This window comes from Streptopelia decaocto (genome assembly GCF_964273445.1).
Source record: "Streptopelia decaocto genome assembly, chromosome: 4".
NCBI lineage: Eukaryota > Metazoa > Chordata > Aves > Columbiformes > Columbidae > Streptopelia > Streptopelia decaocto.
In genome coordinates this window covers 67,315,837-67,337,858 of record NC_138658.1, presented here as the reverse complement: position 1 = coordinate 67,337,858, position 22,022 = coordinate 67,315,837, and positions in this window count along the sequence as shown.

Genomic DNA, 22,022 nt, shown 5'->3' with positions numbered 1-22,022 from the left:
GCAATGTGCTCTGGATAAGGTTTCAATGGAAGGATCAAAACCTGAGATTAACATTCAATTTATTGAAATTGCTTGAGAGGAGGCTTTTATTTTGCTAAATTTAGAAAAACTGTGGTTGATCTGAATACTTAAGCCACACTTATACCTGTGGTTCCTGAACACTCAGTTTGTGATTTGAATTCAGTTACCTGTGTGGCCATGGGTGAGGGAATTAATTTGTTATTTATACACTTAGAGGTGGAGAATGGTCATAGACTACACTAAATGGTCCTGAATATAAAATAAATATCATGTCCATAACCTGTTAGATTGTAGTGCAATGGCAACACAGGCAGTTAGGCAGGCAAGATAAAAATAGGTCTGAAGAGGTGAATGGTATTTTTCAAAAAGTACTAAAAACTTTTAGCAGCTGTTTAGCAGGTTTAGTAGAATGAAACAGGTAAACTGTATAAGAGAAGAAACATTTTTCCTCTTATGTGACTTCTAAGAAGACTTTTTTTTTTTTTTTTTTAAACTCAGGAAGCTATATAAAGTGATGAAAATGTAGCTTTCTGAGATGACCTTCTTATTTCTTAACTTACCAATCATGACAGAAAATTAACGCAGCAATCCTTGTTGTAAGAGTTGCCCTGGGGATGTCTAAAGGTTTGAAATTTAATGACAAGGCTGAGTATACACAAGACATGGAAAGTTGGGAAATGAGGGAGACGAGAGAAAAAGCCGCTGCAGAAATGATGATAATGTTGTGGATGGATTTGTGAAGGCTGATGCAGAGAGAACGAGAGGAGGAGGAGGCTGACACCATTGGAAAGAATACTTACGTACTGGGATCTCAGTGGATTCATACTGCTGCAATTCATTTAGAAAATAAACAATGCTTTTTGAAGTGTGGAAGGGGGGGCTTTTATAGTTACTGGCACAATTTTATGGGAATCATAGTGAAGTCTTCACTAGCAGAGATTTCCAAATCAAAACTAAATGCCTTTTTTAAAAATGCGGCATTTGTTCACTGAGGAGCTCCTGAGCACAGTGCATGGGTCAGTAGATGGGAGATGCCATGGTTTGTGTCATGGGAAAGACTGAACTGGATTATCACAGACTTTGCTTCTGGCCTTACATTTCCACTGGTGAATGTGAGAATCCTGCCAGATCCAGAATCTCAAGTTCTTTATTTGTGTATTCTTAGACCAAGCTAGTAAAAAGTGTTTGAAATAAATGAAAATATAAACTGAAAAGCTGAAAAATAAATCTTGAGAAGTCAAAATAAAATTCTTCTAGACTTTTGACTTTGGACTCCCTTCACAGTCATACTGGGGGAATAACATATGGACTACTATAAATCTCATCTTCTGTTAAAGTATATTAACACTGTCATCACCACTACCAGACAGTACTTTTGTCTCTAAAAATGCACATTAGCTGCAAGAAAGTACGTAATCAGTTGTGTACTGTGGATTTATATCTGTGTCACTGTGAAAACACAGTTTTGACCATATTTAGTTTTAAAACTACTGGACATAACAAGTGGAAGATCAAAACTCTGCCTTAATAATCTGCACTAAACCACTTCCTCAGCTCATCAGCTTCACCTCCTAATTATAGTAATTAATTGTTCATTAATAACACATTATGACTATATTAACTTTTTATGGTATTGCTTAGTATTCATATAATTAAAAATTGATAGCCTTATTCCTTATTTTATTAATTTAAGTTTAATTATATATTTGTTTTTTAATCATTTCTCAGTGCAGATATGAATAATGTTTCTTTAGGCTGTGGGCTCAGAAGGATTGAACTTTTTCCTGGGGTCCAGTAACCAAAATATTCCACTTTTTTCTGTTACAGGGACAAATAGCTTTTCTACAGCAGTTAGGTGAGATTATACTGTGGAATTTTTTTAGGGTATCATTGGACACATGGTAGGGTACTGATGTCTACAACAATGGGTCTTTTGTGAGTAGCACTGAGGGAACACAAAGAGTTTGAGTATTTCTTGCTTGAAACATTCACAGGGAAAGATTTTGAAAATTGGACTATTTTTATGCCAGTCTAGCAGAAGGCACAGAGGAAAAACAAAAGAAGTACTGAGCAGAAGACTCATATTTCCCTCCTGTAAAAAATAAAGCCTTGCTGTATAAGAAAGATCAGCAGTGAACATAATATTTTTAAGATGGTGTAGACCTGAAAAGGAAATTTGGTAATAGACTCGTGAACAAATGTTTGTGGGCATCCATATAGCACAAGTGAGATCCAAGAGAATGATACTATACAAAATAAGAACAGCACAGGTCATTTAGTTTCAAGATAGTAAGGATAATAAATAAAAGAATGTTTAGTTTTCATATGGGAAAACAGAAAAAAAGGGCCATTATTTTGTAAAAACATTGTAGTTTTCTCCTGCACGTTCGCTTTTGCACGCAGCCTGAGCTGTCACCTGCCAGATTCTGCCAGCTTGGCCCTATGAACCCACTGCGGTCTGTAAGAAAGACAGATGAATGCAGCATAACTCCAAAACATGTTTTATAGGAAAAAAAGACCTCCAAACCCCAAGCAAGTAACTTGCAAGGAAACTTGGTATATGTTGTCTCAACTGTCACTGGATGATACCTTTTCTGAACTGCATGCTGCCACTGGTGGCCACTATCAAGACCATCAACGACATGTTTTAGGGAGGCTCATAAAGGTCCAACAGAGGTGTGCCTCACTGTCCCCAAGGTAAAAGCTATTCTGGGAAGGACAAATTTCTATGCTTCTTTAGCTGTCAGTAAAACAGACTCCTACCTGAATACCTAGTTGGACAGTGAAGGAAACATCAAAAAAATATGGAGTAAAACAGTGGATGACAGTCCAAACAAAGGCTGCAAATGCAGACAAAAAGTATGTGTTAGGTGCACATAGCACATCTTAGGCATGTCTCCAAAGGGTGCTTTCATAGCTGTGGGGGCTGGAAAGCTTTGCAATGCTAAAAATCCAATGACCCAGAGAGCATCATCCCCAAAGTCCCACCCAGCAACTGTGATGTTGAAACAGAACTCTTGGCTTCAGCTGAGCTGGGCTGGGGAATTTTTCAGAAAGATACATACTCTGAATTTTAAGAACATCATAGGAGTAGCCATGATCAGAAAAAAGCTTTTATTTTAGACAAAAATGTTATTACAGTGAAGCCATGAATGTACTCTTTTCTTGTCTTTTTGCTTTTCTGTAAGATAATATCTTCCATATACCAAATACTGCCATAGAGATGAAATTAAATAGAATCATGAGGAAAAAGAATGAGGGATTTCCTGAACTAAGCAGAAACAGGTTAAAAGAATGCCAAATGTGTTTTTTCAGGAATTTTTCACTATGTTATACTGAGCACTGTCTACAAGTAATATCAAGTGAGCTATGTTCCTGGCAAATAATATACTGGACTCCAACCATGAGTTTGATAATTGCTGTACCTCTTGATGCTGAAACATCTTGGCTTTCCTTGAAAAGGAATATGGCTTTGTGCTGTGTAGAGAGAGACAGAGGTTTCTGAACTTGGAATATTAAAAGCTTGTCTGAGAGCCTCAGTCACTCCTGATTGTGTCCGTCTCCCACTTCTGCCCGGGGGAGAGTGGCAGATGGGAGAGACCAGGGAACAAACTGCCGGAAAATATCTTACCAGTGCCAGTGATGTAGAAAAGATGGGGGAACTGACTGATCACTGTAGTCGAAAGGGGCCAAGCAGAGTTCCTACAAGGTGGTGTAACTGTGGCATTATGCAACTGACATTTAATCTAGCAGTCCCAGGAGGACTGTATTCCTGTGGCTCATGGTGGATGGTTTGCTGTTTGAAGTGGTGAAGTGTTGCAAGGTGGTACTTGGGCAATACCAATATTTGGAAAACAAACAAACACCCCACCTTTGTTAGTTTAAAAAATAAGAGCTAAATTCCGTTGTCACTCTCTTAGGAAAAAATACTTGAAAGTAGTCAAATTTGAGTGGTATGAACAGGGCTAACCATAGAAATAAAACTGCAAACCAGCTTTTCAGAAGTCAGTAAAATTTTCAGAGTAAGTCTCCATTCAATGACTCTGTACATTATGTGTGGTGCAGCAGCATGGTGAGAGTCTATTAACCAGTGCTTAACTAATGCTAAATAACGATGACATTCCTAGGACTACATCATGAATTTATTATGATATGGGCTATTACAGAGAATACAAAATGAAACTGTAGTGAAGGGACATCTAAGCCTTTATTCTAATTTTTTTACATGCCTAAATATTTTTTTTTTCTGGAGATCAGCTTCTGCATGGCAGAACAATGTGTTGGCTGGCTGGAACTTTCTTAAAAGGACCCTTGAAAAACAGATGACAAGCAATTGTCCTCCAAGTGGGGATCTGCAGTGCACACACTTAGGTTTGAGTTTTAGAAACAAGCTGAGGGATTTTTTTTAGCTTCTGCTCAGAAATGACAGCTGCATGAAGAACAGCCCAGGCATTATGATGAGTTTATATAATATCTTGGAAATGCATGATCTCTATGATTGAATCATACAGGGAAATTTGCTTGTTTCCATTTTACAAACTAAAAAAACCTCACATCAGCTTAACGTAGGGCGTGATCCACATCCTGCAGAAGTCATTGTGCATCCTTTCTTTCTCTACAAGGAACTTTAGATTAGGCCAGTTGTACAGATGTGAGAGATGAGATCCAAGGGGCTAGCTTTGGGATTACAATGCCTGGAAGTAGGTGTCCAACTTTAGTTAGATTGTTAGGCAAGTAGGTTCCTTGAAGAGCAGGGCCTGGCCTGGGACCTTTTCACAGACTGGACTGACATGGCAGGTGCCAGCTCTGGGTATAAGCAGAAGATGTGTGTTTTCTGTTGTGACTTACTCTGGCATCACACAAAGGGAAGCCATGGGTAAGAAAGGACAAGAGAAGCAGCTGTTCTAAATTATGGGAGATTTCACAGCTTTGCTTCAATCAGAATCCAGAGTTGGGCCAGTCACGTAGAAGAAAAACTTGCATTTCACATTCCTTTGGAGTCCTCAGGTTCAGGCGTTTGTTCCATCACCAGCTCCTCACCAAGACAAGACTTGACCTTAGATTGGTTGTTCTTGGTGCTTTTGCTGGCACAGGAAGGAGAGCAAGACATGCAGCCCAGATGGAAACAGCAGCATGATCTGGGAATGGAAAGTGATGGCACAAGAGCCACCAGACAGGGCTGCAGACAGAATCATCACAGAATGCAAGAAATAGAAGAAATTTCTGAATCTGGATACATTCTTCTCCACTCTGTTCTGAGGAGTTCCCGAGTTGGTATGAGACTACCTGAGATTTCTTATGTAATCAATATTTTTTATTTAAGACAGAAACAGTCTCTTAGTATATTCAGCTTACCAGTTGTTTAAAAACCAAACAAAATTCCCAAACCAAAATCCAAACATTAGAGTCACAGTAAATTGAATGAACTGTCTTTTAGTCCATTTGTCTTCTCAGGTAATCAAAAGGACAAAAGTAGGAGAAATAGATAAGCTTAAAGACATCATGGTGTTTTCTTTGCTTTGCCCAAATTACAACTGTATAACAGCAACTGACAGAAAGAGATGAAAAGTCCCTGAAAGCAGAAGGAGCAAAACACTCTCCAGGATAATGCCACAGGTTGCTAACTGGAGAGGAGGAAAATATCAGTGCAACCAAACTTTAGATCTGCTGTAGGTGATACTTAAAAAGACAAAGGAAATCATTAAAATAAGAAACATATTTAATAACTAAAAAACAGATGTGGTCATTATCTTCAAAGACCATAATATTATTGGAAAAAGAGAAGAGGGAAGAATTTGAATTCAGAATTAATGTGTAAAAGACGATAGGTATGTTATTTGGGATGGACGAAGGAACGAAAGCAGTGAGTGGAGGGATGGAAATAAAAACAACATGAGTATCTATAAATATTTTTTTCTCAGTTCATCCATCATGGCTGTCAGTGATCAGCCAGCCTTGACAGCCAACAGAGTAGGCTCTGCTACAGGAAGAAGAGAAGCAAATCCTTTAGTTAAATACTGTTCTTGCTGCCGCTATAGCTACAGTCCCATTCATTTTAACTTGGAAATCATTAAGTCTTCTAGACAAGAATGAAAATATACTCCTGTGATCCAATTACTATGAATTTTCAGGTAATCAGCCTCATAAGAATATAAGTGGGAGCAGACCATAAAGCTGTCAAATGGTCTTTGAATTAGGTGCTATGAAACAAATGCACAACCGCCTTATTTGCCCTTTGAAGTTTGCTCTCTGAATACAGTCCTCCTTGGAGGAAAATGCACTAAATCCAGACTTGGAGTAATAGAAACACACAGGGATGTCACCAAGCAGTCTTTCATAGGAGAACACAGCAACTTCTTGTGTCCAAATAGCTGGGGAAAAAAGGTTCCTCGTTCATTGGACATCAGGTGCAGCTGCATTTCCTGCAAGAGCCTCACATTGGAAATGTGTGCAACAAATGGGAGAAGGACAATATGCAGTTGATAAGCAGATTCAGGTGCCTAGAACTTCTGAGTTAAACCTTTGGAAAATGCCAGTCTTGTCTAGCACCAGTAAACAGTATACGTTCATATCCTACTTGGTGATGTGTGTGTTATTCTACTGAATGGATCTGACTGGATGGGAAAATTACATTAATTTGCTTTTCATCAATACACAACACAGTCACGGAAACTATTTTTTTTCCAGCCCCTTAAAACATGAATTGGTGGTTGCTTAGGTAAATACAATGGCAGGAAGGGAAAGCTTGCAAAGTGCTGTGACATTTCCTGACTGTTTTATTAATACCAAGTTAAGCACGCTCTTAAGTGCTTCACAGAAGTGGGGTCAATGGCACTGACAATTTGCAACACTGAACCTTGTGGCAGTGATGCAGAAATGTTGAGGCACAAGGTTTTTTTTTCTCCCTTAAGCTGTGGACTGCTGCAGTGCTCTCCTCATGGCAGTCCTTCCTCCATCAGTGCTTCTGCTTGGTGGTAAGGATCACTGTTATGTAGGATGTGTTGTTTTCTGGATTACTTGCAAAACAGAGGTCGTGACCATGTCTGGTCATTAAGAATCCCCAGGCACTCTTTGCTAGCAGAGTGACGACTTTAATACCCTGGCCAAAGTCCAAGAAAAGATATAAATTCTACCGAGTCTACCTTAAAACCCCTTAGCGTTTCAGTTAGACTCTTTAGTCCTTGCTCCTTAGCCTCAGAATGAGATTTAAGATTGCTGCTACAAAATAGCTACACCAAAAATGTCTCCTCCATGACTTCAGCATTTGCAGAGCTTTCTGCATTAACAAACTGTATGTCTTGAAGGCATCATGGAATTAATTGATTAATTGGCTTATTACTGTATATTCATATTCTTCACCCTTCACACTTTCTGGAAGATGTTGAGTGATTTCCCCTTTCATTTCCAAGGGATTTATTAAAATACATTCAAGAATACACCACCAAGGAGAGGGAAGGAGGGAGGGAGGGAGAAGATCCTCCCCAGCTATAAGCTATTCTGACTGGTACCAATGTAGCATATAATTGAATGTTATTTCCATACATTCCAGCCAAATGTAGCCATCTATAAGAAATAAGACCATGTCTTAAGACTTTAGATTGTACTTGAATGTGAAAGAATTTATTTCTCATATATAGTTTTCAAACTGGGAGGAATATTATTGCTAAATTATATTTTAATAGCTAGTTTGTTGTTTCTGTTTCTGAAGCCATCATAAAGCATCCATAAAGTGGTATTTCTCTTGCATTTTACATGACTCCAGGGCTTGCTGTTCTCGCCTGTCAGGTCTTTTCAAATCACTTAACGTTTACTGGAACAATTCTACACTGCAAGATTTGCTGCTCATCCAGCGTGGTGTTTGTATCACAGCTGCTACACCATTGCCATCTCAATAAAAGGAAGCATTTCTCACCACTTCGTTAGTATATAGCAGCATGAAAATAATAATTTCCTTTGAAAATAAAATCCACAAACCTTTCAACTGGAAAAAATCAAGCAGGGAGTACTCTTGGTTTTATTTGGAAATGTTTGTGGTCATTAAGGTAAACTTACAACCCACAGTTAATTGAATAAAAATGTGACACAATTATCCTGGACTGTGATATTTTTGTACTTTTTTTTTTTTTTTTTTTTTTTTTTTCCTTCAAGAGCAGATTAGAATATTCAGACATATTGAATAATGAAAGAGTTGAGTATTAAGGACATATAATGGAAAGCTTTCAGTGTCATGCCTGGCAGGGCATTATTCAACTCATTATAAATAGTGAAGAATATATATAGAGAGAGTTCTTTACTGCCATTCAATCATAAAAGTAATTCTGGCTTATTGACATATTACTTGTTTGTTGTTCATAGTCCACAGACAATTTGCAGACACCAGAATATATGCACAAACAAGAGGAAAGACAATGTTTCACTCATGTCTTACAAAAGAATAGTTTTCAGGACAGTCACATTTTCAGGCTTTGTAGTAGAATGTGGTATTTTATTCATTAGCTTTTTCATTGGAGGATAATATATGTATAAACCTCATAAGCTGACGATTTCTTCTCACAGAGGGTAACATTTCTCTCCCAGATCCATTTCCCTTAATTTGTTGAAGCAGATTAAGACTCTTTTCTTCTTCCCTTAATTCTAATAATGAATAACTTGCTTTAGTATCATGGATTAGGGAGAAGATATAGTGCCTATATCCTAAATATTATGGCATTGAATTCTTTGCGATGTGTTTTTTACGGGATTTGCAGAATTCCATTTACTTGCCTAGAGATCTATTGAGGGAAACCACTTAAAACCATCATCCTGGAAGCACTTGAAAGCCATATTCCTCCCTAATACTTTCCACTGCAGCTCCTGGGATGTAACATAGTAAGGAAGGTGTTCAGTAAAATGTGTGCTAATGTCACAACTCAGAAGTAAAATGTATGCAAGGAACCTCTGGCTGAGTTTCCCTTCTCAATCTAGTTATGTTCACCTCACTGTATATTTAATTTGAAGTGTAGATCTAATTAAAAGTTAATACATCATTAAAATGATTTGTAGTAAGTATATTCAACTCCATGTGAGCATGATCTGCTCATTATCAAGTCTAGACTATAACTAGGATCCTTCACAATGAAGAAAATCATTACTCATAACAACTATCTTTCTGGTGACATTCATTCCATACATAAATGTGATCTAAATGTTTGACCTTTTCAACAATTTTAACATTTATGGGGACTTGCTGCTGAATAATTTTTTTCTTGGATGGTATCTGTTGTTAAGAGGAGTATTCCTTTAAATGGGTTCGACTGTGTTTTTTCAAGAGAAGAAAATAAGCCTTCTACAGAATTAATGAAGCTGGCTTTTTAGCCTAGGGTAAAAAGCTGGCTAATGAAGTCATTCATAGTGACAGCCCATGATCTGAATTGTATGAATTATTGCTTATTAATGGGATTAATTGCTTCTCATGCTATAATACAAAATTTATGCACTTGTCCAAAATCTAGGTCTACAATCTGAAACAGAAAAAGGAAAGAAAGGCTGTATTAATTATATGTCATGTCCACATCTCTGACTGTACACACTATAATACAGAATGAATGTAGGTAATTCTATTAGGAAATGACATGAATTGAAAACTACAAAACATGAATAAAAAAGGTAATGTTAAGTTCCACTCGGCTGAGGCAGTATATCAGATCATATTGCTTTGCTAAGGGCTTCAACTATCTTTATACTCTCTTTCAATATGTAATAAAAAGACAACTTATTTCTCTACACATAACATAATTCTATACTAAGAATATACAGTGCATCTCAGGAGTAGTTAGAAAAACATAGTATTCAAGACCACAGAAAAACAAAATAAAATTAAAATAATACTCAATTTAGACATTTTAATTTCTTAAACCTGTTTTCTTTGTATTATTGTTATTATTTGCTATTTGTATCGCACATGTGCAACGAAGACTTTATCCAGAACTAGAAGCCTGACTGCACTGTGCTTTGACCAGACATAGCAGGAAAATGGGCTCTTATGCCCAGAATTTCTTATGTGATGAAATGAGAAGGAAGAATGAGGAAGAGATCAGAGTTTTGATCATTTAGATATGTCATGTCAGCTGCATCTGTTCTACCTGATTCAGTGTGTATCAAAGATATTTATATTCACATGACCCTACTTGCCATGCCATCTGGGAGCCAGGTTTAATATATTTGAGGACCTAATACTAAATCAGATCAAACCTATCTCTCCTAGTGATCAGGAAAGTCACAATCAGCTACAATAGCTAAGCACTTTGAAAACTGGGAAATCTTTTCAAACTCAATCAAACTTAGCTCTCTCATGTCCTGGCTTGGTGCTGATTTTGTTTTATGCAGAACACCCCTACAAACCAAGGCACTGCTGCCAAAAAAGAATATCTATTCTTTTGCTAAAGGGAACCTTACAGTAGCAGCTGTGTTGAGATCCTGATTGCACATAGGAATATCTAGCTTGTCGAGATCTTCCTTCTATTTTTGCATGGCTGCTGGAACCATTTACATTACTTAGTAGTTTGTGTATTCTTTAATTCCACTCTTATGGTATGCTATTTCAAGAGCACACCAGTAGTGTCTATGGTAATGATATTTTTCTAGATATGGTCCTGAGGTCTTCTTAATTAAAATTACTTTTGGGCTTGCACCACTACAACCCAGCTTCAAAAGTAATCCCACAGAGATCATAACTTTCTTACCTTTTTTTTACTGCTTCTTTCCATCACTGTCTCAGAAGGCAGTAGGTGGTCCTGGTCACAGAGATCCCAAAGAAAGCAGACAACAGTGGCCATCACCTTACAGCCTCCCCAATACACATCTTAGGTCAGAATAGATCAGTTGTGACATTATTGTTTATGAGAGTTTTTCTTCGGTTGATTGGTTTTGTTTTTTAATTACCAATATTGAAGGTTCATTTTGTTTGGTACTGTACAAATAAAGCAAATGAGACACCTTAATTTTCAATGTGTTTTCTGCATAACTACAAAAGACACACAAAATCAGATCAAGAACCATGACATACAAGAGTGATGGTCTACATGCATCATAGCAGTATTACACTTGTGTTTAAAGGGGGAATTTTTTCTTACTCTTCATTTTATATTTGCTATTTATAGTGTATGTCCCAAGAAAGATGGCAAACAGGAAGAATAGATATGACTATTTAACAGCATAGGCAAAAAATAAAGTGCTTGAAGGCAAAAGTGGTGTGCAGTTCAGAGATCAATTAACATAGAAAGAGGGCATCTGAGTAAGACTGAAGAGCAGAAACAATAAATGTAGGTACAAATAACAGCAATAGAAAAATAGTAGATTCCCTTCTTGGATGGGTGTTGATCTGTGCAGATAAAAAAACTACCTTTTTTTTTTTTTTTTTTTTACATATGGTACTGTCTTCTTGTTTAGGAAGACTCTATTAGTTTCTTGGAAATATTCCTGCAGCACATGTTGGGAGCCAATGAGGGGAACAACCTTTGTGTAGCACAGGAGCCACAGCCCTTCTCAATAGCAATGGACATGCAGGATTATGCCTTCATCACTCAGTTTTTCAGATTAAAATACATCAGTAGAGTTCTGGAAGTAACTTCTTTCCCCTTAAAATTTTGGAAATACTATATACAGGGTAAAGAAGGTTTTTATAATGTTGAATTTATGGAAGAACTTTGATTTTGTTTTCTGGTGCATCAAAGACCTATCTTTTTCTTCCTTTTTCATTCTTAAAGTAGTTAGGTAACTGAGAAAGCAACTGAAATGTAGGGCTATATTTTTTAATATATATAAAGTTATGTGTATCTGACATTTATACGTATGGAGCTCTATCTATTAGATATCTAGATATATCTGTTAGATGTATCTATCTTATATATATCTATCTAATAGAAATATTAGATATTTCTTAGTAGTATCTGCTGTTTCTGTTCAGGTTCTTGTGCCTGTTTCCAAACATTCATTTCCCTGTGTCGCTAATGAGACTGGCTGAAGTCCATGAAAGGGCACCCCTGAACCCCTTATTTAAGTTCATTTCTGTTAGCTACTTCTCCCTTTTTTATATTCTTGCTGCTGTTCTGGTTGTGTGGGGGACTATGAGACACACCACCGAAGCCAATGCATTTCCTCAACAGCCAGCAGTTGTCACTGAGAGAGGATTGTGCTAACTGGGGTGCCTCACTGAAGCACAGAGCATGGCTCTAGAGCATTGTAGCTTTGCTCTATAGCTTACAGGTGAATAAATATTTATGGCAAATACCTTATAAGGGTGGTAAAGAAATCATTAGAGAAGAGGGAGAGGTAAAAAAGTGTCATAGTCATTGATTGTAATTAATAATATAATTGATTCTGCACCAAAGATATTTAGTTCATTTTTCACACTCTATTTGCAACTCCTGCTTCTCCTGCTTCTCTTGTTGCTGGGTATCAAGCACTAGGAAAAAAATACACTCTAGGGATTAGGTATGTTTTATATATCAGAATATACATGCCTTTTAAATCATACAATTTGACATAATAAAAGGCTTCATACAGTTAATAAATACATTTCAGTTTTATTAGTCAAAAAGAATTCGTTTCAAAGGTTGGGCCACTGTGAAAATACTGGTTGGCTGCAGCTGCCACTATTTCTATTAATTTTTTTTTTTTTTTTTTTTGATAACACAGAGTTTTCTTTGTCTGGACAGATGTGGCTGCATAAAACACCACTGTGACACAGCCTGGTGCTGCAGGCTGTTTGGGTATGAAAGATGAAGTAAATGCAGGTAAACCTAAAAAACAGATGTCTTCCAACAAACTGGCTTAGACTCTTATCAAAAGAGTAATTTTGATCAACTTTCTTGGCTGTAAAAACTGCACCCCAAAAAGCTTCACCTTGCAACCGGCCAGCCAGGTACAACACACAAGCAAACTGTGCTGAGGGAAAATGTTTGGAATGGCTCACTGGCAAGAGTAGAAAAGTGCTTTTGTGTAGTGTCCGTTAGGAATCAGAATTGAGCTAGGCCTGAAACTGCCAGAACTAGCCACGGACGTTGCCACAGCCTTGTGCATCCTCATGGGAGGTCTTGGCTGCCCATCATCTCAATGCCAGTGCAGCCCCTTTTCCACGTGTGACACAGAATCTGCCTTCATGCCAGATATTTTCTAGCCACTTTGAACTTAAATTTAGATATTCAAGACTTTCTCTTTGAAGAGCAATTGTAAAGAAAAAGAAATTCAGAATATTCACATATTCTCATCATTCTGGCTTGGGTACCTAAGAGACTTCTCAAAACAGTCTTCCAATTATCCTTTGATTAAGGAGTCAAATCCCTCAATCAGCAAAATGAGAGGAACTCCCAGCATAAGGTATTAATGCTGTGCTCATTCCCACCAGCTGAAGATCCAACCACCCTCATGTGAGCATCAGGTAGGTGCCAGACATCCAGCTCGCATCTGCCACTTTTGCACGTGCTAGTGATTGCACGTGGAAAAGTTTCCACTTTTTTATGGCAAGCTTCTGGGGGTTTGTGCTTAAAGTTTAATTCACTTTGAAAAGAAGCTAGAAAACGTAACTCCAATACAGCTTCCTTTAAGACATCAGGCTGAGTTACTTAGTTTGGTAGAACAATCTGTAACAATGCCATTATTAAAGTTTCATAAAAATGTGTTCCTTTAAACACAGGCTTATATTTGGCTTCCAGAGAGCAATTATAGTAACTATAATGTGACTCTTGTGGTAAAAAGTGACATGCACAATGCAGTGAGGCTTTTGAATTTTTAAATCAGTAAGAGCAGCCACTGAGAATATACTTCAAATTTCACTATCAAGGCATACAGAGACATGTGCTGAGAACAAGTTACACTCTAGTTCGTGTTTCACTTGGAGGTTTGAATTTTGTACTGACTCCTAAGCTTTAGTCTGCAAAGAGGCTGCCTCTGGCTTCAAATATGGCAACAGTTCACAGGCTGTGCCATTTTCTTTAACTTTCTTTATGTCACTGCAGAAAAAGTTAGCACATGGTAAAATACAGTCCTTCCTTAAACAGGAATCTAATATAATTTACTTTTTAAGATGTTGATTAAACAACAAGGAGAAAAAAATTCTGTAAATAAAATGTTAACTGAATTTGCTTTACCCAATACATTTTCCATGTTTTGCTAAAATTAATGCTAAACTCATATGATAATGAGAGTAAATAATATTAAAGAATGAAGACTGAAAACAGAAACAAATTTCTCTATTCATTTTTTTCCAGTCTATTAGGAAACATAAAAAAAAAAATTACTCTTTCCAACAATTCAACAACACAGCTGAAATTTCAGGTATGAGATAAATGAAAGTTGAAAAAAAGCTTTGTGAACTAAGTCCAAGGACCAAATTAATACATGGAAAAAGCCCCATGATATTCAACAAAATTATCCAAATAGTTAAAGAAGCAACTTTTGTCACATACTTCCATTATTATAAATTATTCACTCAGCAGTATATTTTCAAAGAATTCTGGAAACAAATACAGTAGCTTTGAAAACCTATTTATCTTGATTGTGGGCCAGTGGATAGCTTCATAACTTTGGGTTTTGCCAGGATATTTAGAATGGCCTCCAAAATTTTAATTTGCTTTTTCTGAGGGGTGGGTCTAGGGATTCAAGGAAAACTATTGTATTAATGGAAAAAATCCAGTTATAAAGATATTATGCCCAAAACTATAAATACAACCATAGGAAGTAGGGTATTTATTCCTTAGGAGAACTGGGTTCAATTTCTGACTCTGTGGCAATTAACAAGATGGAATTAGTTAAGGCATGTAGGGTGACTTTCAAGAATATGAGAAATAGGTTGTCCAGATCTCACTGGTCGCCAACATTCAGATATGTAGGAATTACAGCTCCTGTCACATTTATGCAAGTTGGGAAAGTCAATGGCGAACTCTCAAGCCTAAGCTACAGCTAGAAGTCAGAAAATATGGTTGGGTCTTGGACACCATGCCTGGCTTTGCCTTCAGAGCTCTCCCTGGCAGCTTCCCAAGTCTTGGCACCAGCACCTTGTTTTGGGAGTCTGGGCTACCTGAAAATGCATGTGGTGTCTGTGGTATCAGAGTGTTTTGCTGTAAATCAAAATAGTCTGGGCAGGTGGGTCAATTTTACTATGTCTTTTGTGGCTATTTTGTGATGGGACACTGTTTGAGGTCTTACTCTTCCATTTTGGCTCCATTCAGGCTTCTCCAGCCTGCAAGACCATCTGGAAACAAAACTGCTCCGGGCCAGCAGCTCAAGTACTCTGGAGAAGCAAAGACTGGGCTGGCTGGTGTCATAAATCATAGGAAATGGCAGCACCTCTTTCAGCTCTGGCCAGCTCTTGAGAAGCTGCCTGATCAGCCAGCTCTGTGGTTCACAGCATCTCTGAGCTCACCCAGCAACCCAGAAAAACTCTTTGAAGTTTTCAATACGATTTAGAGTAGGAAACTTAAAAATGGAAATACTTTATTCACAAGAAAAGCTCCCCTCTAATCATTACTGAGCATAAGGAGGTCTTTTAGAAGCCCTTCTGCTTCTTATGGTGCAAAACAATTGAATTGTCTTAGAAAAACTCTATCTTCCATCAATTAAAAAATATGAATAATGACCCTTCAGAAAATGTTATTCTTCATTTCTCTCTCAAAACTTTATCCGTAAGTATTGTACTTTCTCGCCTTTCTAGTGAGGCAAATTCTCTTTTTTCTCTTTTTTTTTTTTTTTTTTTCTCCTAAATGTATTAAAAATAATTAAATAGTGGAGTCTTTGAGACCAAAATAAGTGTCTTCTATGCTTCAATGGGAACTATGTTGCTCTAATTATTTATTTAAAAGTAATAGCATTATTTATGACAAAGTGATTTTTAACCAGATCCTTGTGGTACAAAGACAAATCTTAGCAGTTCTGACCAGCAATCAAGCAGACTGTCAGCTTCCAGCAAATACGTATCTGCACATCACCTGCCTCATATTTTGTCCATGCTTACAGACACATGACCAAAACAAAAAAAACAACAAAACAAACAAAGAAACAAACATGAAAACAACAACAAAACCAACCCACAAAACAACACCAAAAAAACTACAAAAGAACATCATCTTAGTCTACAGTTCTTATTTAAGAATTTGATTTCAACTAATCTGGTTGCAGGCCACCTGGCAGGTATCAACCTGGGCTCATTCATTCCAGACCCCTTAAGCCTTCTTTTCAGCAGGAGCCTTTCGAAGCTGCAAATTGGCTTGAATTAATTTGGGCAGGAAGCTTGTGCTGAGGAAGAGCTGCTCCTCCCTGGGTTCTTTAGAATAAGTTGTCTCTGTCATCTAATAAAGCAAAGTTGTTTAGAGCTCATGAAATGAATAATAACCACCAGAAAGTTCTTCCCTTTCTCCCCGTCCCCTGCCAAGACAGAGAATCAATACAAATGCAGTTGATAGGGTAGCATTATGTGTTTTTTCAAATAAATTAAATCTGTCTTGAAGCTCATGATCTACCATCAACATTTTTGTATTTGTAACTTCCAACAAAATAGGCCAATAGAAACAAATTTATTTGAATCAGAGAATATATATTTGGTTAAATTATTCAATGTCCTACTTATACTGGGGTTTTATGGAGAGTGAATGAAGCATAAGGTGATTTTTGCATCTAGGCACATCCTTTGTCTTATATCACTGCATATCATGCTCAAGGATTTTTACAATTTTTGTCATAATCAGTACCCTGTGCTGTTTTTTTTAGATACCCATTTATGAAGAGGTACCATTCTTTCCACACTTAAATCTTCATTCAACTCTGATTAAAAATGTCATAAACACTTGGGCTGGAAGACTGACAATTATTTTTAAAGCTAGAGGGAAAAGAGTCTGCTTCCGTACAAGTGAGGAATATATGCCAAATGTTTTCCTAAGGTACAATAATTTCCCTGGCTTTGTTTGTCTGTCTGATGTATTTTTGGTTTTGCCAGCCTCTTATTTAGATAAATCAGCTCCAGAACATACATGGTACCAGGGCTGCATGCAGCTGGGTTGTGGATAAGGAAAAAGTATGACCCATTCCTCCTCAGTTGGGTATCTGATAAATCTTTCCTGCTGTGCAAGTAAGAAGTGATCTGGATGATTTTTCTTGGAAATTGTTTTGACCTCAGTTCTTTTTCCGAACACTAATTCCCATGGAAAATGTATGTGTGGTTCTACTTACACTGAAGCTTGTGAGATGAAGGATAACATCAGCAGAATTTTCAAGATGGTCCATAGCTCAGACCATATTGAAACCCTCACGTGCCTGTTTTGAGTTTTGTTGGGGAAAAAACACAGCAGTAATATCAAATTTTAGACTAGGTTTCCAAAGAACATGACATGGGACACCAGGAGAAATCACCTGAGAATGTCCTTCCTCGGCAACTCTCTCATTCTTGTTTCCTGATAACTCTGAGCAGTCCCTAGTGGAGCCCCTAGAGCTGTGAGCATGAGGACTGCTACTTCCTTCATGTCATAAGTGGCCAGTGTCCTGATGCTCCATTGGTTGGTCCTGATTTGCAGTCCTCTTCTTGATTGTAAGATTTCTTATTACTAATCAGAAGAGGAAAATGTCTGTTGTGAGAACCCTGGGACTCTGCAGTTTATATAATTTGTTCTGAACAAGGAATGCCCTGCTGCCTGCACCAAATAATTTTGAGTGGTTGTGCCAGAACATCTTTCTGTAGCAGATATACTGCTGATGGGGCAAATTTAGACCAGTTATTACATATCAGACCATCAATATTGATTGACTTGTTAATGAAACAGTTTCACATTCTATTTTCGGGAATGTGATTTTCAAATACAGATTTATTTAGTATGTCTCATGACTGTTTTCTATTAAGTATAACTAAGTTATTTTATAGTTTAAAAACATTTGATGCATGAGTCAATCTAAACAGAATATAGCTACTATACCTTAATATTTCTGTGGTACATATTTCTGTGCAAATTGTAGCAGACTCTCGAGATAAAGTTTGCCTATCTGGTGCATCAAGCAAACTCAGTCTCAGGTTAGAATGTAGATCCTCCAGAGACGCACATCAGTTTATCTTCACTGAAATCAAAGGGACTTGCAAATTTATACTTAGACAGGAAGAAGACCCAGGAAATCTTAATGAAAATTAGGCCAGTTTATTCTCAATTTTTGCATAGTGCTTGGAGATTTATATGTCCCCTAAACTCCTCTTTACCTGATTTCATTTTAAAGGAGCAAGAAATAAAATCACTGCTGGAATAAACCTGTCTATTCATCCTTGCATGATTAGACTTGCTTTTGACAATACCCTCCATGTGTCCCCAAGATAAAGACCTATTAAGCTAGATACAGAGGGGAGACAGGCAGTGCTTCATGGTAAAGAGGAGAGGAGAAAAAACAGGAACATAGATATGATTTACACAGAATCACACAGGAGGTTACCAACAAAAATGAGTTCAGAAATCCATCTTGTAGCTGCCAGCTCGATACCTAGGTCAAGGTCCTTCTAAGTCGGTAATGACTTAAAATATCATCAAGTTAAAGAAGAATCTCACAAATATTACAGGAGCTTCTCATAAGAAGTATATTAAATTATAACAAGGAAGGCATTAGCCTTCAGGTGACTGTGTGAAGTGGCACTTCATTGATTCTGTGTTTTGAAACTGGTGCTACCTTGAGACTCTTTCTGAGACTTGTGCTGATGCAAAAGAGGGTTATAAAGAGTAGGATGGATGGATGCACATACTGTGAAGCACCCAATTGACTTTCCCTTTCCCGCAGCAATTGTCAGTTTTAGACTTCTCAGTTTTTCTGCTGTCCTAACACTGCAATAGAGAAAATGCGTAGACATTCAGGCTATAGTGTTATCTAATGAGAACTATAGAGAGACTAAGTAGATTCACACTGAACTTTTGGGATATCACTGATGATTGCTTCGATGGGGTGTATCAGTCACACTGTGGGCAAAGAAGCATTAAAATAGCTCTTCACGATTAAACAAATAATTTTCTGTCACTTCAGTGTGTTTTTAGTCAACACACAGATTTAGATGGGTTGTTCGCTTCTTGAATTTTCCCATTAGCATTCTCCCCAAACACTTGGTTCTCGCTCAGTCAACACTGCCACTGACAGCAGTGCCAGGTAGGGCTGCAGGGCAAGGACCAATAGCTAAGATCTTAGTACAAGACAAATTCATTAGACAAAATAAATAATTTAGGCACATTTGAAAAGCAAATGAATGTAGAGGTGTTCCCTTATGATTATTGCTCACATAGATTTTTCTTTAAGAGGAAAAACATAAATTAATAAAGGCCAGAATGTCTTTAATGACAATATTAGCGGCTGCCCTGTGGCTATTAAGACATGCACTCATTGTAAACTGTATTGATTTTTCCATTGGATAAAATTCTCTGGTTAATTTGTTATTTGCAGCTATAATCCAGACTGGCTGTGTTGGTCATTATTGTTATAAAATGTGGTCAGAAAGTTTTTCAAAGAAGCTCTGACCACATATTTTCAAAAAGATCCCTAATGTCAGAGGGAGTCAGATGCAATCTACTCATGCAACAGTCACTGCTTTTGTGAAGGTGATGATACTATTGATTAATGGAATGAGTTACAGGCTCTATAAAAGAGTATACAAATTCTGTGAATCATACTACATGTATTCACCAGAAAATTAATGGCCTAACTTTTCAAAACTTATTGTGTCTTTGGATGCCACCATTACCACCACTTTCTGTAGAAAGACTCTAAATGGTAACTTAAAGATTGCTTATTGAGAAAATTCCAAACCTTAACAGTTTAGAATACTTTTATGATGGGCATGGCACATGAATTTATGGGATTTTCAGAGCACTGAGAGACCATTTCAGAGATTGGTAGCAGCTGCTGAATTCCTATCAAAGATCTGTGTGAACCAAACTTCTATAGATTTGTGACTTTCAGTCAGTGGCTTTCCTCTATGTTTCATTAATAAGAAGTAAACCAAAAATTACTTTTTACACGTCCCACAATCATACTTTTCAGCTAGCTAAATCTGCTTTGTTGTGTACTGAATCTTATTTGAAAGCTCTGTCTTCATATAAGGCATATAAGGCATATAACAACAGCCTGGGAATCTTGACATTTCCCTGGTCATCCTCAGGCTTCCCTCTCTTTTGCAAGATGAGGAATGTGATTGTGACATTCCTATAAAAGAGGCTTCTCCCTGAACTAGTTCTCTTAGAACTACTAGTTTTTTGCCTCATGGACTGTGAGAATTTACTGCATTTACAAATGAAATGTCTGACCCAGTGAACATTCACATGAGTAGTTTCACAGAGTTCAGCCAAAATCCTCATACATGAAAATAAGGGGTTTGACCTTCCATAAGAGGAGAGCTTCGGTCTTGGCAGTTTGCTGCTTGATTCAGGAGGAAATGGTCAGTTAAGATTGACGAGGTTTGTTCTGTCTATTTGTGGTCTTGTTTTTTATTTCAAAGAGCCTATGAAGGAAGATATATTTTTAAAAATTTAGAGGTCATATGTGGATGACTAGAAAAACTGTTCTAGGATATGAAAAAATTAAGAGAAGCTAATAAATGTGGATGTAAAAAGCCTTTTCTGTTTTCTCCATAGCCAGCAGATACTGTACAGGAACACGTTTTCTTATCCTTTTTTGAGTTAGAACATTACAATTTATAATGATTGCTCTAAAATGACCCTAAAATATTGTGTTCAACACCTTTGCCTTTTGTGTGTCACCATCTGCTACCTACCATAAAGAATCTGACATGTAGTTTCTGTTTCACCCATCCCATTTCAAGGACAGACTAGATCACATCTAAAGCTTTCTGCCAGTTTGATATTCTCAGATTATCTGAGGTCTTCAACCCCTTTTCTTCATTGTTGAAGCAGGAAAGAAGTCAAAGTCCAGAGCCATGGGAAAGAATTTGCCCCTAAGTGGACTCTGTGCATGTGCAATAACCTGTTTCTTGAAACAATATTTTTCCAATGAGTATTTCACTGCATACCTAATCTTAAAACACAGTGGAAGTATGTTGTACCCTTTGGGCACCAAGTAGTGTCCTATGGGACCCGAGACACATGTCACAATGCAGTGACTTATTCTCTCACACAGAAATGCCAAAGATGACTGAGATACCATTAAATGCATTACACTACAGTAAAATATAGAGCTTTCAGCAACCATTCAGTAATGGAGGTGGCATGTTCTGTTTACAAGAGTTATGTTTTCATATGAATTATGTAAGGGAGGGCAGAACACATCGTCATGTCTTCAGAGAAATTCAAAGATGCTTCACTAGGAATATGGGATTCCTGTTGATCTCTGCAACTTAATAATGCTTTTCTTACTCCCCTTTTTGGTCCTTGAAATGCTGAGAACCCCCAAGGCAGGATCGAGCATTTCAGCTTTTCTGGGGGCAAGCTCCCAGCAGTTTCTGTCTCCAGCCATACCTTTCAAGAATATAGCCTGGCATTGCCTAATTCTAGCTATTCCTGCTTAGGAGAAAAGCAATGGTGGGTGGCTTGGCCTGGGGCCAGGGCATCAAGTGAAACAGTGACTAGTGTCTTTGCACAAGCTATTCTCTGCAACCATGCTCCAACAAACCCTGCCCAAAAGACACTAGTGAAGACCAAGTGTAGTGGCAGAAGGATACTGCCTTGTGGCTCCAGTACCTGCTTTCTTACTGCCTTCTTGGATCACTCGGTCACGTGGTTAGATTTTTACATGTATTTAAATATCTTCTATTTTAGATGCCCTACTGTTTTTGAAAATTTAACCATTAAATCAAGATTCCTTAATCTAAGAGTTGTTGGAAGTGTAGATACATGATGTTTTGGTAGGCATGCAAATTCTACATCAAGAGAGTTTTACATGTACAAAAGAGGAAGAGGTGCAGTGTCTTTTGATGGCAGATCTTGCCTACCAGAGGAAAAAATTAGAATGAATGTTTAAAGGTAGTCAGGAAAGGATGCTTAAGAGTTTGCTGAACAGAGATG